Source organism: Melozone crissalis, unplaced genomic scaffold (assembly GCF_028551555.1).
Source record: "Melozone crissalis strain CALT ecotype California unplaced genomic scaffold, PUWL_Pcris_2 ptg000188l_1, whole genome shotgun sequence".
Taxonomy (NCBI): Eukaryota; Metazoa; Chordata; class Aves; order Passeriformes; family Passerellidae; genus Melozone; species Melozone crissalis.
In genome coordinates, this window is record NW_026535953.1 from 458,589 (window position 1) to 473,654 (window position 15,066).

Consider the following 15,066-nt stretch of genomic DNA (forward strand, 5'->3'; position numbering starts at 1 on the left):
TTTTTCTGGAACTAGGATTTTTATTGAGAGTATGGTGTAATTTCTCAGGAGTCAAATAAGCAAATTCAGAAATCACAGAATCTGTGGACATAGAGATTCTGCTAATGTAAGCCATAGCCAAACCTCTGGAGATATATGGGATAACTGGCTACACGATGGTCAATCAAGTTTGATACAAGTGTCTGTGGAATCCACATAAGGGAACTATTGTAAAAAATCCCTCTCTCTGTAGCTAGGTCTGAGCAGTGCCCAGCTGGAAACTCTTTGGTTCTGAGTTTCAGATGTGCCAGCATTCAATAAACCATTGTGTGAACTCCAGAGGAATATTCCGCCATTCTTCCCCTAAGATAAGTCAGACACTTTAATTTGTATTGTGATAACTCCTGCTGACACTGCTCAGAAATTAAGATCTTTCTTTGCATTCCAAATAAAAATTAAGCTCACTGAAGAGAGACCCCTTGTACCAAAATGCCTGCAGGAATGATACTAAAACAAAATGGATTTTCAGGCCAGGTTTGAAGTTTGGTCAAAATATCCAAAACTGGGATGATCTTCTTTTCCAGTCTGCCTTGACGTTTTGTGATAAAAGGAAATATTGCAATTCTTCTGTAAGTTTTTGTTTTCAAAACATTTGTTTTGAAAGTGACACATATTAGATTTAACCTCTCAAAACCGCTTCCCTAATCTGTGAGTTGGGAATTGAAGGAATTTGGGGTTTTTTTATATAACCATGGTAATGAGTCCATGGCAAAGACCACCACCCTGCCTGTGTATGACTTTCTGTCTAGCCACAAGCCAAACTAATTGGTAATTGTTTGACAGGCACTTTCTTTGGTATCACAGAGCTTTCCACTTCTTTTTAAAGCACTTACAGGGTGGATTTCCACAGTGAAGAGACTGACTAGATGTAAAAATTCCCAGAAAGAGCATAAATAACCCAAATAACTAATACTGCTGAATTTTCCCTGCCCATTCCCTTAAAATTTTTTGAAAGGTAAAAAAAGATTAAAAAACTACAGAGAATTGGTGTGACATAAGTACACCAAATTCAGGAGTCCTTTCATCAGAGTGAGGTGATGACTTTTCCGTGCAGGAAAGGATGACTTCAGGATAAATTTGAGAGTGTCTCCATCAAAGAGCACCAAACTGTGTAAACCAGGATTGGGCTGTGAGATGCCAACTGTAACTTGTACGAAGTGAAATACACAAAGTGTGGTAATTGTCTTTATAATTTAACTCCATTTTTAATAGTTTTCCTGAAACTACTATGAAAGAAGCTCAGAATTGAATTGTTCTTACTAATTGTTCTGACATAAACCAAACTTGTATCATGTACTCCCAACTGTATATGGATTTACTATTATTGTGTCATTTCTTTATTGCAGTATTCTCTGAGGTTTTCAGGTGGAGACTTAATAAAAATAATTAAATAGTGCTGCCCATAGCAAACAATAATAATAAAGAATCAGGTTAATCCACAAATATACTCAGCATACTAAAAAGGAAAACTATCCAAGGAGTAATCGTGGTCCTAATACCAAATTAATCCTCTTGAAATAATAAGCTTTTCAGTCTGAGCTGAAAATGCAGTGCCTGAGTGCAGCTTGAGACCTTCCATGAGCTCTAAGGAGTACAGGCAGGAATTAGAGACTCTGAGAGTGTCAGAGTGCAGATGTCCTAGGGCTGGCTGTGGCCTCATGTCGAGCTGACAGTAAGTGCTGTCAGAGCTGGCCTTCACTCCAGTAACACTGCCTTTCCATGCCAGTTATAAAACAATAATTGCTTTTCCACCCCACAGACAATGCCAGCAGAAAAGACATGGTGGATATTAAAATATCCCGTTTAAATTCCAGCTCTGGATATTTCTGTGGTTGAAATAACACTCCTCATGGAGTTTCCTCCATCTCTACCCAGCCTGTCTAAACCAAAAAGGAAACAGAGCTTCAAGGGGAAAGAATAAAAAAGGTGGATTTTTCCTTGTGAGAAATGCAGCTCTTTAGACTTCCTGGCTGGCTGCTCTGCATAAATTAATAACCTGAAGTAAATATAACGAGCAAGTATTTTCTCTAAATTAAATTTGTGGGGAGATGCAGAGTTGATCAGGCTGTATTTAAGTCTAGACAGTTTATGTTAATTATGGTTTCCTGAGGCTGTGGTTACTTCCAGCAAACTGCTTTTGTTGGCAGTGTCCACTCAGTGGATTATCCTTTTTGCACATTGTATTGTTTCACAGGAAACCTCTTTTTACTTGTTGGACCTTTATGATGAGAAACAACAACACAGCAGCAGGTGAAATTATTTCTACATTCCTTCATTTGTTTTGATGAAAAATCAGTGGCACATAGGACTCTTTCAGGCTTCTGCCACTGTTAATTTTCATATAGAATTCACAAAGGATTAATCAATGCATTTGTTTGAAAGTATCTCTGGGGATGTTGCTGGAGAAAATCGTGTTTAGGCTTGTTGTCGACTTTCTGCACATGACTTGAACCAACACTTATACTAATTTCTCAATCTACTACAACTGCTCTGGCTTAAATATAAAATAAAGTTCTGATTGATCTCATGTTCAGGTTTATTTTTTTGGAGGGGTGGTGGTTACAGGTGTTCAATGAAAAACCTCACACTTTTAAGACTAATTATTTTCTTTTATTTTCTTTGTCAACATTGTGGTTTTAAATTAAATGAAGCAATTGCCTAGTACATATTTCTCAATTTTAAAAATGACAAATAATGGATGAACGGCATTCCTGAGGCAGGGAAAGTTCCTCAGACATTGTACAAGACTGCAGAGAAACCAAAGAGCCTGCTCTGTCAAAGCTGATACACAGCAAGAGCCCAACAGGTGAATTTTTAAAAGCTGCTTAGATAAACATGGGTGAAGCACTGCCTTATATGCACCTGCTCGAGGGTTTGGTTTTACTCCTTCTCCTCAGAGGTTTTACTCCTTCATCACTGCTTCCTGCGAGGAAACCAGAAGCCCAAATCGTGAGTGTCTGATGGAGGCTGATGAATTGCAGGAATGGAGCCTTGCTATTAGACTATAGGAAACATAACATCTTTGAAAAAAGGTATTAAGGATTCAGGAAATAAAAAAGGTAAAAATTAGGAAGTAGTAGTGGATAGCATAAAATAAAGGCAAGTTATGTACTAACTCCAAAAATTGTTCTTGTGATGCAAATTACACGAGTTTCTGTCTTTATAGTTTGTATTAACATTGCAAAAATATAGAAATGTTATTATTAAGTAGTTATTCTTTTTACTGAGAGGGAAGGTGCAGAGACAGTGCAGAACCATGATCTGAGTAGGATTAAAAGTGAGAATGAAGATAAAGGTATTTTCTGTGTTCAGGGTTTCCCTAGATGCTCTCCAAATCAAGAGGGAAATGTTATGGAACTAACAATGCAGTGCTGTGTGTTGTGGATAAGATCACTACTACTATACAGAAGATATAGGAAATAACTGCACAAAGGGGAAAATCATCTAAGACCTGAAAAGTTTGATGGGATATGATCTTATGAGACAGGATATTGGATTTTCACTGACATTAGAACTTGCATTTTCCAAGTGGGTAAAGAGGAATGTGGGTGAGTTAGAGAATGCAGCACTGGATGAACTAACAAATCTCTATTACGTTATTACAGCATATTCAACTCAGATTGCATAGACATTCTTTTCACTGGTAACAGCAGAGCTGTTCTATTTATTTGGCATGTGTACATCCTCATTTTCTAAAGCAAAATACATAACTCTGTATTTTACCACATTCTTGGGCCTCACTGCATGAAATCCCTCCACCAGCAAGGAGCTCAGCTTGCAGTCTCCTCTCTTTCTAGCCTTCCATTCCAGCTACCAAAGCTGGACAACCCCTGAGACTAAGGGGAAGACACATTTAATTGGTTGTGATAATTCTTAGAAAACTAGATTCAACTAGGACAGTAAATCCACGTAGCTGGATTGCTGTACTTACTGTAAGTGTCAAGAAGATCAAGTGACTGCAACTAGGAAAATATATAGAAATTTGAAATGACTCAGCCAAGAAATTCTGACACAGTGAATGTGTGCAAGTAGCTGGGATAGATTCCAAACAGAGGAATGAACGTTTAAAAATATTACAAAATTTTCTCATATAGAAATACTTTGTTGAATGCAAAAGTATTCAACATGTATTTAATTCGTTCAATTTCATTTCCATACATTTTCTTCTTGAAAGTGTGTGTCCTGGAAACAGATTGATTTCAGTACAACACATGGCAGAATAAAGTTCAGGCTCTCCAGTGGGATTTGAATCTGGTGGGTGCTGTAAAGATTATAGAATTCCATAACTGAAAATCAGGTGTGCTGCCTTGGAGGGGAACCTGCTGGTGGTGAGAAATGGATTGGTGCTAGCAGACATCCTTTGTGCAGGTTTAAATCTTGCTTCAGTTTGTTATTTGTTTCACTTATATTGTTCTGAAATCACGGTCCTGAGAAGGGCTTGTCTGAACAAGAATGTCTCACGTGAATTACTTAAACCAGATTATAAAACTGCAGTGCTAAACTATGCAAAAGGGTGTGTGGAAATATTTGGTCTGGTTTAGGCTGTGCATTTTGGTGATTTTTTTTTTTTTTAATAAATTGTAGGTAATCACATCAATGCTCTGGGAAAAACATTGGTTGCCATCCTGGAATGAACACATATGGAATTTTTAGAGACAAACACTGCTGAGTTCTGGTTTCTGTGTGAAATGGAACTTAATAGAAAGTAGGGAATTTAAACAAAGGGCTACACAGATTAGGCAGAAAATAAACCATGTGGATTTATAGAATTCCGTTTGTATTATTTTTCAATAGATAAGTCAATAAGGCTGTAGAGAGTTTTAATATAGGTAGATGTCTTTAATTATGAAGATATGAGATATTTTACAATAGGACAAGGGAGAATGGTGGGGGTTTGATCTCAGAAGAGCCTATCAGTATCTTGGGGCTGCAGAGTGATGTCTCCACATTGAAATAATGGCTACAATTAATTGTCATGTATCAGGACTTCAGTCAGATGCCTGAGACAATCCTTCCTCTCATACTAACTTGGTTTCTGGCATTTTTATTTATAATTTTCCTTCTCTGAAACACTCAAGATTTCTTAGAGTTGTGGATCACACAGTGAATCCCAAGCAAGGTGGGAGGTGGGACAGAGGCTCCTCTCCACTGCTTTTCATGCCTTACTAATATGTTCACGGTGATATTGGATGCCTGGGCTATAATTTTTTTCTGCAGGTCAGAGTGTCAGGCACCTTTAAAAATGTTTTAATCCGCTTTCCTAGGAGAGCAAGGTTCATATAATCATGTCTGGTTTTTTCCCTCCAATAATCTCAGAAACTGTTGGCTAATTTTACTGAAATGGCAGGAAAAACTGTAGCGTTAAAGGCATTAATCTTCCACGGGTTTGGGGCAGCAGGGTTAATGCCATGGCACAAGCTGTGTTCAGCAGTGAGAATTTGCTCTGTGAAAGACACTGGAGCAGACACTGAGGAATAAATACGACAGAGAAATATCTAAATATCTTTGGAATATCCAGGGAGCTACTGATTTCCTCTTGGTTTTTATGCAGTAGCCTTTCCGAGATTATCCTGGCATGTCTCAAATGAACTCCTGGTATTCCATGGCTTTCAGGTTTCATCTTTCCTGGTCTATCAACAGCACTGGCAGGCCTTCTTTTAAAGAGCTGACATGCTTGCTTTGGCTGGAGATCACTGATCATTTCTGCGCTGCGTAACTCTCTGGCAGGTGAAGGGGTCAGCCCTGGTGGCCTGACATTGTCCTCCAGTTTTATTTAATTTGGAGAAAAAGCTCTCCTGTGCAGTTTGCCCTGGCAGTGCACCACTGGAACTTTCTCGTGAAGTTAACAAAGCCAGTTCTTGGTGTGATATCCACCTTGTGCTCCTGAAGTACAGTAAACATAAAAATCCATCTTCCAAAAAAGGAATGAGTTCTGGGTTTTGTTTGGTTTTGTTTGTTTGTTTGTTTCTTTTTGTATTGTTTTGGGTTTTTTAATGGAAAATGTTCTGTCATGTCTCAAAGGTTGTCAGGCTTGAAAAGAAAATGGGTTACACTAAAAAGGCTTGGATCTATCAAGGCAAATTCCCTTATGAAAGCTAAAAACATCACTTAGTACCATGTCTGCAACTGAGAGGACAAAATCACTGTGAAAGTCATACAAGGTCTGCTTTTGATCACCAAATGAAAACTAATCAGCTGTGGGGTTTATGTGCAAAACCAAAGTAAAAAGAAACAGGTTCATATAAAATCTTTGTCTTATTCACCGACTGTGTTTCACTAGTCTTTTCAATCCACTTTTCAAATTTACCTTGTGGCTCTATTATATTTTATACATACTTATTTTACTCATTCACCCCTTTTTCCGCAGCCAACTCTATAATGGCAATTTTGGCTATTCAAATCCTTATTTAAGATGTTTTCATTTTGTTAACTGCTCTTTGAATGCAACCAGTTATCTTTCTGGATTAAATTAATTGATTACTATTGCTTAGTAGACTGATAACTTTTGAATCCTTCTAGTTTCACAAAACACACTAAACTGATACAGAAAATGTAATTTTCACTGTCTCAAAAATACTATATTTTCTTTTTATCAAAGAACATGAGTGACAAAATGTTAGGTAATATGTAGAAAATTATCACTCAGCACATTAAATCAGATTATCTCTCAATCCTAGTATGACCATCAAGCTGTTCAACCTTGGTTACCCAACAAAACAAATATTTATTATCCTCAAAATCTGTGCAGTGAAATGTCATATCAAACATACCATAACAATTCTCAGGAGAAGATCAATACAGCACATGGGCAGCAAAAGCTACTGATGTGACAGAGATAAAAAGCATCCCTCCAGAAATCTTGGTAACAATTTTTAATGAAACATATGTGAAAAGTGCTGCATTTCTCCTTACTGATTAATAGGGACCCAAAGCGGAGCAACATTCAGAAAAGAAGTGTCCTCCTTTCTCAAGTGGAGCCTTGGGACTCTTCATATTGAAACACAATAAAATCTTTGTGTTTCTCAAACAGCCACTGATTTTAGAAAGAATTCCATGGCATAAAAATCCATCTTTCTTTACCTAAAAGAGTCGATAAAGTATTTTTATTTTATGGGTAGCCTCTTTTCCCAGCATTACTTCACCACAGATTTTCAGGAGAAGTCACGACTGACTAGTGCTCAAAAATTTCTTCTGGTGGCCTTCAGAGTAAGACAAGAATTGTCTAAATTAGGTTAACTATGGAGTTTGGCAATCAGTAAAAGGATAACAACAAAAACCCATTCTCCTTTCAATTTGTGATATGCGTTTCAGGTTTTAGTATGTGTTTTGAGGATTTGAGTGTTTTCAGTCTCATCAGACATTTTCATGTAGAAACTAGGCTACAGAGGAAAGCAGCATTTCAGTGCAGATGTTGAAGGCAGTGACAGTTTTGGATTTTCACCGAGTCTAGTGAATATTCCACAAATAAATACCTGTTCCTGAAAAGCATCAGCTCAAAGAGGGCAGCCCAAATCCTACACCAATGCAAGTGTGGTAGTGCCTCTGACACATGAGGAGCTGACAACTGGAAGAGACTTGTCACACAGATCACCTCATTGGAAGAGAATAGCCTGCCCAGAAAAAGGGGCACTAAAGATTCTGTTCCATTTTCTGTAGCTGTCGACAGAGGTCTGCTCTTCCCAACGGCCTCAAGCACTCCTGATCTGAAAAGGGGTGGCTGAATTAGGTCTTGCCCTACATTCTTCCTCTGTGTAGGTGCCAGCGGCCATCAAGCAAGGATTTTCAGCGAAGGCAAGCAAAGGTGAATAATAATAATAATTCACCTCAGGAACTGGTCCCCGTTCTGGACGGTGTGTGCACCTTTTCCCCTGCAAAACATTAACTCCATGTGAAGTGGGAACTCCAGGAATTTCTTTTACAAGAACTGACATCTTGGCTTTCTATTTAGGTCACCATGGAATGCTTCACTCCTCCATGGGCCCTTTCACATCAGAAAGTGACAATGACTAATGACAACGACTGTTTCAGTTTGAATTTTCATGGGGGAGACAGAAGGTCAGGAGTTGAGACCATCCAAAAGAGAGGAGACTTGCCACAAATTGTAGGAAAATGGTAGTGGGCTTTTAGCCGTATATTGGAGGTAAAGTTTTTCCTCGAATTGGCTGACAGCACGTGACTGTCAGGATGTTATTTTTTATACTTTATTAATTATGTTCTGAAAATAAGCTTATACATTTGAAGTAAATGCTGGGACAGAATTTTGTGGGGAAAATGCATAATGTAGAAGATAAAGCACAGCAGGACTCTGAAGCTCACATGAAGGAGAAATTTTGAGAAGAGGGAATGGGGAGGACAGTGTAAGATTCTCAAGATCTGCGCTAAAATGGTAAGAATTAAGGTTATTGATTATTCTGGAACATAACACAGTATCCTTCTAACCTTCACCTTTAAAGACCCCCCTCAATTTCATGAAAATAGTCTTTTTTCACAAGGCAGCTTAAACTTTCATCACAAAATAACTTTTCTACCATTTCTGTATACTACAGAAATACAGTTCAAAGCCAATAGTGTCAGAGGGCATTACATTTAAGGGTAAAACACAAATGAGAAGAAACTGGTGTTATTCAAGACATGTTCCCTATTTTCCTCTGCAATATTTGATATGTACTAATTTTTAGAAGACAACTCCAGGGGAAATATTTTCTTAAAAATAAAATTTTTGCATAAGCTTGTGACCCTTGTACTGCCTATAGGCTCCTGAGGTTCTCACCAAATGGAAGAGATATTTTTCTATTGGCAGGGACTCAATAGAAGAAAGAAGGGAAAAAAAATCCATGCCCCAAAAGAATAGCTTCATGGGAAAATGTATTAAACAGTGAAAGAACCAGGAAAATTAGAGCTAATTTAGATTGACAGTGTTTTCAAACATGTCAGAACTAAGTGAACTTTTTAGGCAAAAATGTTGTGCTAGATCCCTAGAGGACATAAATAATGATATCCATTATCTTCCTCATGAGATAAAATCAATATTTTATTTTTAAAGGCCTTCAAAAGAGATGGAGCTCCAGATTCTCAGAGGCACAAAATACCAGTGTAAGCAGGATAGAGTGTCTGAGGCTGTGTGAGCCTCAATCCTACTTTCTTTATCTTGGAAAGTTGCAGAGGCTAAAAATGGCCTACAGACATTTCAGATGATCCTGATCCGAGGCATCTGGTTTCCATGAGGGTTTTTGTCATTCATTGAGAACAGTGAAATTATTTCTGGAATGCTGAAAGGCGGGACAGAATCAGCACAGCCTTTGTTAGAAGTGGGATCTGCAGAGTCAGAAATGCTTTTCCTTGGAGTGATCTCATGTAGTCCATGCAAACTTTAGATTTAGAATTTAGCTGCCCCTCAGGTGGAGTCACTGCTTCTCCTCTGAGCTGATAGCTGACCCAAAGAGATGGGCTTGCCGATGTCTGCAGCAGCATTTGGCAATGACTCAGAGCAGCAATTACTGACTCACAAAAGAACCTTTTCCACTAATGCATGTTTCTCGCCATTTTCCTAGGCATGGGAGGCTGTGACTCACTGCGTGCTTCAATTTAGAGGAAATGCACGATCAATGTCGTTTACAACTCACTCTTTTGGACTACTGATGCCTAGATATGCAGCTGCAGGCAGGTAAATGAATACCATTATCACAAGAGAGACTACCAATTCTGGGATACTGAGAGCCAATTCAGGACCCTCCTGCTTGCATGTTGATATGGGGATTTTTGTGTTGGGAGGGTTTTTTTTAAACATCATGAGTGAAAATAATTTGTTAGAGACACAGAGGAATTTGATGAATACTAGGAAAAGAAATGTTCTTATTTTTGTTATTTAAAAACTTTTAAGCAGTCTCCATAGAATATAAATGCAGTGCAAAGAAGTTCTGTTCTTATCTTATAAATACCAGTGAGAACAAGCCCATTAATTTGTAATACTGCCAAGGGTTGTACTTATGAAGCATAGAATGTATGAAGTACAAAACAACAATTTCTATTCAGTCACAGAACAACTAAAATTAGGCTATACTTTGAATTCTCTATGGCAGAAAATGAAACCTTCAAGTGAAGAAAATGAAACCCTTTCAGGGTTTTTTATGTTTGAGCAATTAAAACACCTCATAATTCCACAGTATATGAGATCCAGTGGAAGACTCATTGAAATAGATCAGAACAGATTCTCTACATCACATTAACGATTTGAGCAACCAAAACATGCTTTGAATTAAATACAATGACAAAATACTAATCTTGATTTCATTTTAATAAATTCCAGAGATGGATGGTTGTCATATATGTGTGCTTTCAGTTTCCCTGCAAGGCATTTAAAGTTCAGTTGTATAGTGTGGTTTCATACATTGAAATATTGTAAATAAGTTTTAAAAAACAACCCAGAAGACCATTTTTCCCCCAAAAATATTTTTGACAAAAAAATAGCAGCATTAAATGTATGTTTGACAAAACAAATTTTGTTTGGAAATTTGGACTAGATCTAAAGTTTCAAATGTCAGCTTGAAAAATTCTCTAACAGAGACTACCAGTCTGTGAAGCTTCATGTTTAAACTTAGGCTCTGCAAGAGTCAGAGAGCTACATTGATGGTAATTAGAAAATTTTTTGTTAGATTAAGTGGGTTAAGGTTATTCAGAGTAGCTCTTTCACACTGTCCAGTGACTTCAGCATCCTCAAAATAGTAGTGGACTGCTCACTATACTCTGAGCAGTTATTTCATTTTTATAATTCCCTTTTTGACATATTCTAGGTGTGTCATGAGGGCTTTCTGTGTCCCAAGGACTTCACGTTTGGGAACATTCAAAGGAATAGGAGTCATAATGCAAAAAGTATTTCAGTTTTTATGTAGCTCCACATGTCTCGGCATATTATAGAATTTTATCTGTGACTTTTTTCCTGTAAGGAACAGAGTCAATTCCCAATACTTCAAAACCCAGCAGTGGTTTACATGTTTTTCTATCCACACTACTCCATGTGCATTACACATACAGACACACTGCTGTATATTATAAAGTGGGTAGGTTTATGCACATTATAACATGTATGTAGTTACACACAGACACACACAATTAATATGCTTTATACCAAAGCTATATTCTGTACAAACTACTAACAAAACCCCAGACCATGACATGACAAAAGAATTAATTTCTTTTAGAACCTTTTGGGGTTTTTTCTGGATTGCAGGAAAGTATTTATTAAGAAAGCATAGTCTTTCAAACATACCAGATAGTACACTTCCATCAATTTATTTTATTTAGTGACAGAGAAAAAGTAACACTTGTAGTAAAAGAACCAAGAAACCCTATAAATTGCTATCTGGTTCAACACCATTTCATAGAAGTTCTTTGAGAAAGAAAACAATTCTTTTTTTTACAAAGCTGTCCTTTTAGAATTTGTTCTACAACCTTAATTAAAACATTTGACTATGGGGTAGAGAGATGTTGTGGGTTTTCCATTATATTTCAGTTTAAAATATCTTTTTATTATCTTTTAAAATGTGAAAATCATGGTAGCAGTTTGCTTCAGGTGACAACTAGAAGGAGTATGAGATATTTTGGTAGTTTGATTTGTGCTTTGACTATAAAACTTTATGATGCAGCTTGTCTTGATGAGAAATCTTATAACTTAAGCAGTCCTCTAATTCTCTCACACTTGCTTTTTCAAAAGGGATAAAATAAAGATTTTGTGTTGAATTTGGCTCAGCTGAGTTTGATGGCATAAATGAGGGCAGAGGCTAAGCCTGACTGTGGAAGTGGGACCTTCGAAGGAATTTGGCTGTGGGCACATGAAAAGCAAAGCAGAGCAGCTTATTCACAGCCTCATCCGGCTTTTGAATTTGATGCTTTGATATGATGATTTGATATCAGTAAAAGGGTCAAACATATTTTAAACTGAAGAGAGCAATTGAGTTGAGAGATAAAATAGTGCAAATTGGAAAGTTTTCACGTTTCACAAACTGCTCAGCGCTGCAGAATGAGACTGGAATATTTTTAATTACCCTTAAATGTGACTAAGCTGTGTGTAGGTTTCAGAAGCAGGTGAGTCAGAGGAGGAAACCTCACTCCTCAGCAAGGATTTGGACCATCTGAGATAAATCAACATATGTAGAAAATTAAATCTGATTTAATAATGATGAAATTAATAGAAAATTGTATTATTTTATTTTTAAAAGCCTGAAGCTTACTGCTTCATTCAGTTTAAGAAATGAGAAGAGAAACAACAGAGTGGAAGGGTATCATCACAGAGAGAAACCCCCTCAGAGAGCAAGCTTTTAATTAAATCATAACAGATGCTGACCTAGGCATTGAGGGGAATCAACGTTTCTGATTTGTACAGCATTTAAGGTGATACAAGAGGTGAAGAGTGAAAAGCAGGGGAATTCATGTATACATTGGTTTTATTCCTCCTGGGATCACAAAGGTCATTGGCAAAGTTCCTGCTGACCATAAAGTCGCATGCTCAGGCCCAGCTGCTCACGTTGTTGTTCATAAAGAAAACAGATTTATGCAACTGAGCCGCTGAGTGGAGGGGTTTATGGGGCGCTCCCGGCGCTGTCTCATGGAAGGACTGCAGGAGCTTCTCACAGGGTCGGGGGGAACGCCTGGATCCGCGCTTGGATACGTGGAGCATCACTTAAAGGAGGCGCCGAGGGACGAATCTTGGTGCCGGGGAGCAGCAGCCGAACAGGTGAGCCCGTGTGGGTTTGGAGCGGGGAATTTTCTCCTTCCCCTTTGCAATTTCATCTCGCCAGTCCCTCCCCGGTTCCCTAGGAACAAAAATGGAGCTTATGAGGACAAAAGGGATTAAGGAGAAGGAAGCAGCTACTCTTCTTTTATTGTCTGCGTTTGAACTGAGGGGATCCCTCTTCACTTGGGGTTTTAAGGGTGATGATTGCAGGAAAAGCTGCCTTTTCCAGGCTGTTAGGGGTATTCCGGGGGTGACAGGGAATCCCTGCGTTCTATTTTAAGGGGAATGGGAAAAGTATTCTTGTGGTGTTATGGGTTTGATTTGAAGGCAGCCCACCCCATTTTCATCACCCTCGGGTTTAAATGGAGGGGGCAGCCCTGGTGTCCCTCCTTTTCAAGGGTTTGAATGGAGGTCGAAATCGCCCTTTCCCATCAGTCGAAGACTTTCATTTAAGGAGCGCCCCTTCTTTTCTGCTCTCGTAGGGGACGAAACTGAAGGGAAGAACGCATTTCTTTGCCCTTGTTGAAGTGAGGAAAGGAAAGGAAAGGGAAGATTTATATAGAAATATAAATCTAAATATAGAAATATACAGTCAATATAGAAAGATATTTGTAAAAACACGACTGAACGACGCCGCCTTCGGCTGAATGGAACGAGCTCAGCCGAACCAAGGCGAGACCGGCCGAACCTGACGGGCTCGAGCGAACCGAGGCCAGGCTTGCGAGGCTGCCTGAATGGAGCCGAGCTCAGCCGAACCGAGCCCACTGCTCTCGTGCGCGCTAATTAGCGCGAGTGCGGTCACAGCCCAATGAGCTCCTGTGCCACCCCGCGCTCCCGGTCGTGTCGGTGCGATGGCCGGGCCACCCGCGGGACGCGGCAGCAGGAGAGCCCCGAGCCGGGCGAGTTTAACGTGAGGCGCCGCCGCTTGCCCGCCCTCAGGGAGCCCCGAGCCGCGTCGAGCGCATTGAGCGGCTCCGAGTTCGGCCGAAGCGAGCCGAACGCACGGAGAGGCTCCGAGTTCGGCCGAATGAAGCCGAGCCGCGCCGAAGGCACAGAGAGCAGCTCCGAGTTCGGCCGAAGCGAGCCGAGCGCACAGAGAGGCTCAGAGTTCGGCCGAAGCGAGCCGAGTGGCGCCGAACGTACAGAGCGGCTCCGAGTTCGGCCGAAACGAGCCGAGCCGCACCGAGCGCGCTGAGCGGCTCCGAGTTCGGCCGAAATGAGCCGAGCCGCACCGAGCGCACGGAGCGGCTCCGAGTTCGGCCGAAACGAGCCAAGCCGCACCGAGCGCACTGAGCGGCTCCGAGTTTGGCCAAAGCGAGCCGAGCCGCGCCGAAGAGGCGAGTCCAGCCGAACGCAGCCGACAATAGCCGAGTTTAGCCGTTTACAGCCGAATTTAGCCGAGCAGCTGTGAGCTTTGCGCGCTTGAGGTGAGCGTGCATCATTGCCGGTTTGGGATTGAGTGAAATGCACTAAGGCAACCAGCTCTGGGGAGGGAGGCAGGGAAATCCTCTCTTAACATTTACCAATTCTTCCGTCAAAGCCATCACGGCAGGACAGCGTGAAGACCGAAAGTGTAAGAAGATGTGGAGGGAAACAGAGAATCTGACAGATCTGACAGGAGCAGCCAACGCACGAGTGCACGAATTTTGCTTGTTGCTTGGATGTAAACTCAGAAGTTGTAAGGAATTTGGGAATGAGAAGGGACATTTCAGAAGAAGAAGTTGTTGTTACAGTCCTGGCAAAATTTTTTGTTCTAGCTAATAAAAGAAGTTAGTTTAAATTAAAAAAAAAAAAAAGTGGGTTTTTTTTTTTCTTCACTATTATATTCATTGGTGGTATATGGTGTGTTGTTTTATTTCTTGGTGTTATTAACTCTGTGTAAATTGTTTTTTGAGTGAAGCTGACTTTCTGGATGGGTTGGTTTGTATTTGAGGTAGGATTGATTTCAATAGGTTTCTTTCATAGACTTGTGATAGCTATTACTGGGATTTTGGTTTTGTTTACTGTATGTATAAACATACAGATTTGGTAGGGCCAGCTGGGCTGCTGGAGTTTTGAGTGTGAACTTATTAGATGGCTTTTCCTAAACACAGAATAATTATGTAAGGTAACAGCAAATTTTTTGTGAGAAAAAGTTACAAAAAGCAGCCAGACCACGGGTAGCTGCTGAAGTTCTTCGTGTTTTGTTATTGTAATCACGAGTCGTTGTGGCTAATCGCTCCTTTTGTATCAGCAGAGCCTCGCCCGAGGCTAAGTTGTACCTTTCCCAGAAGGGTGGGAACCTTCCCGAACAGTAG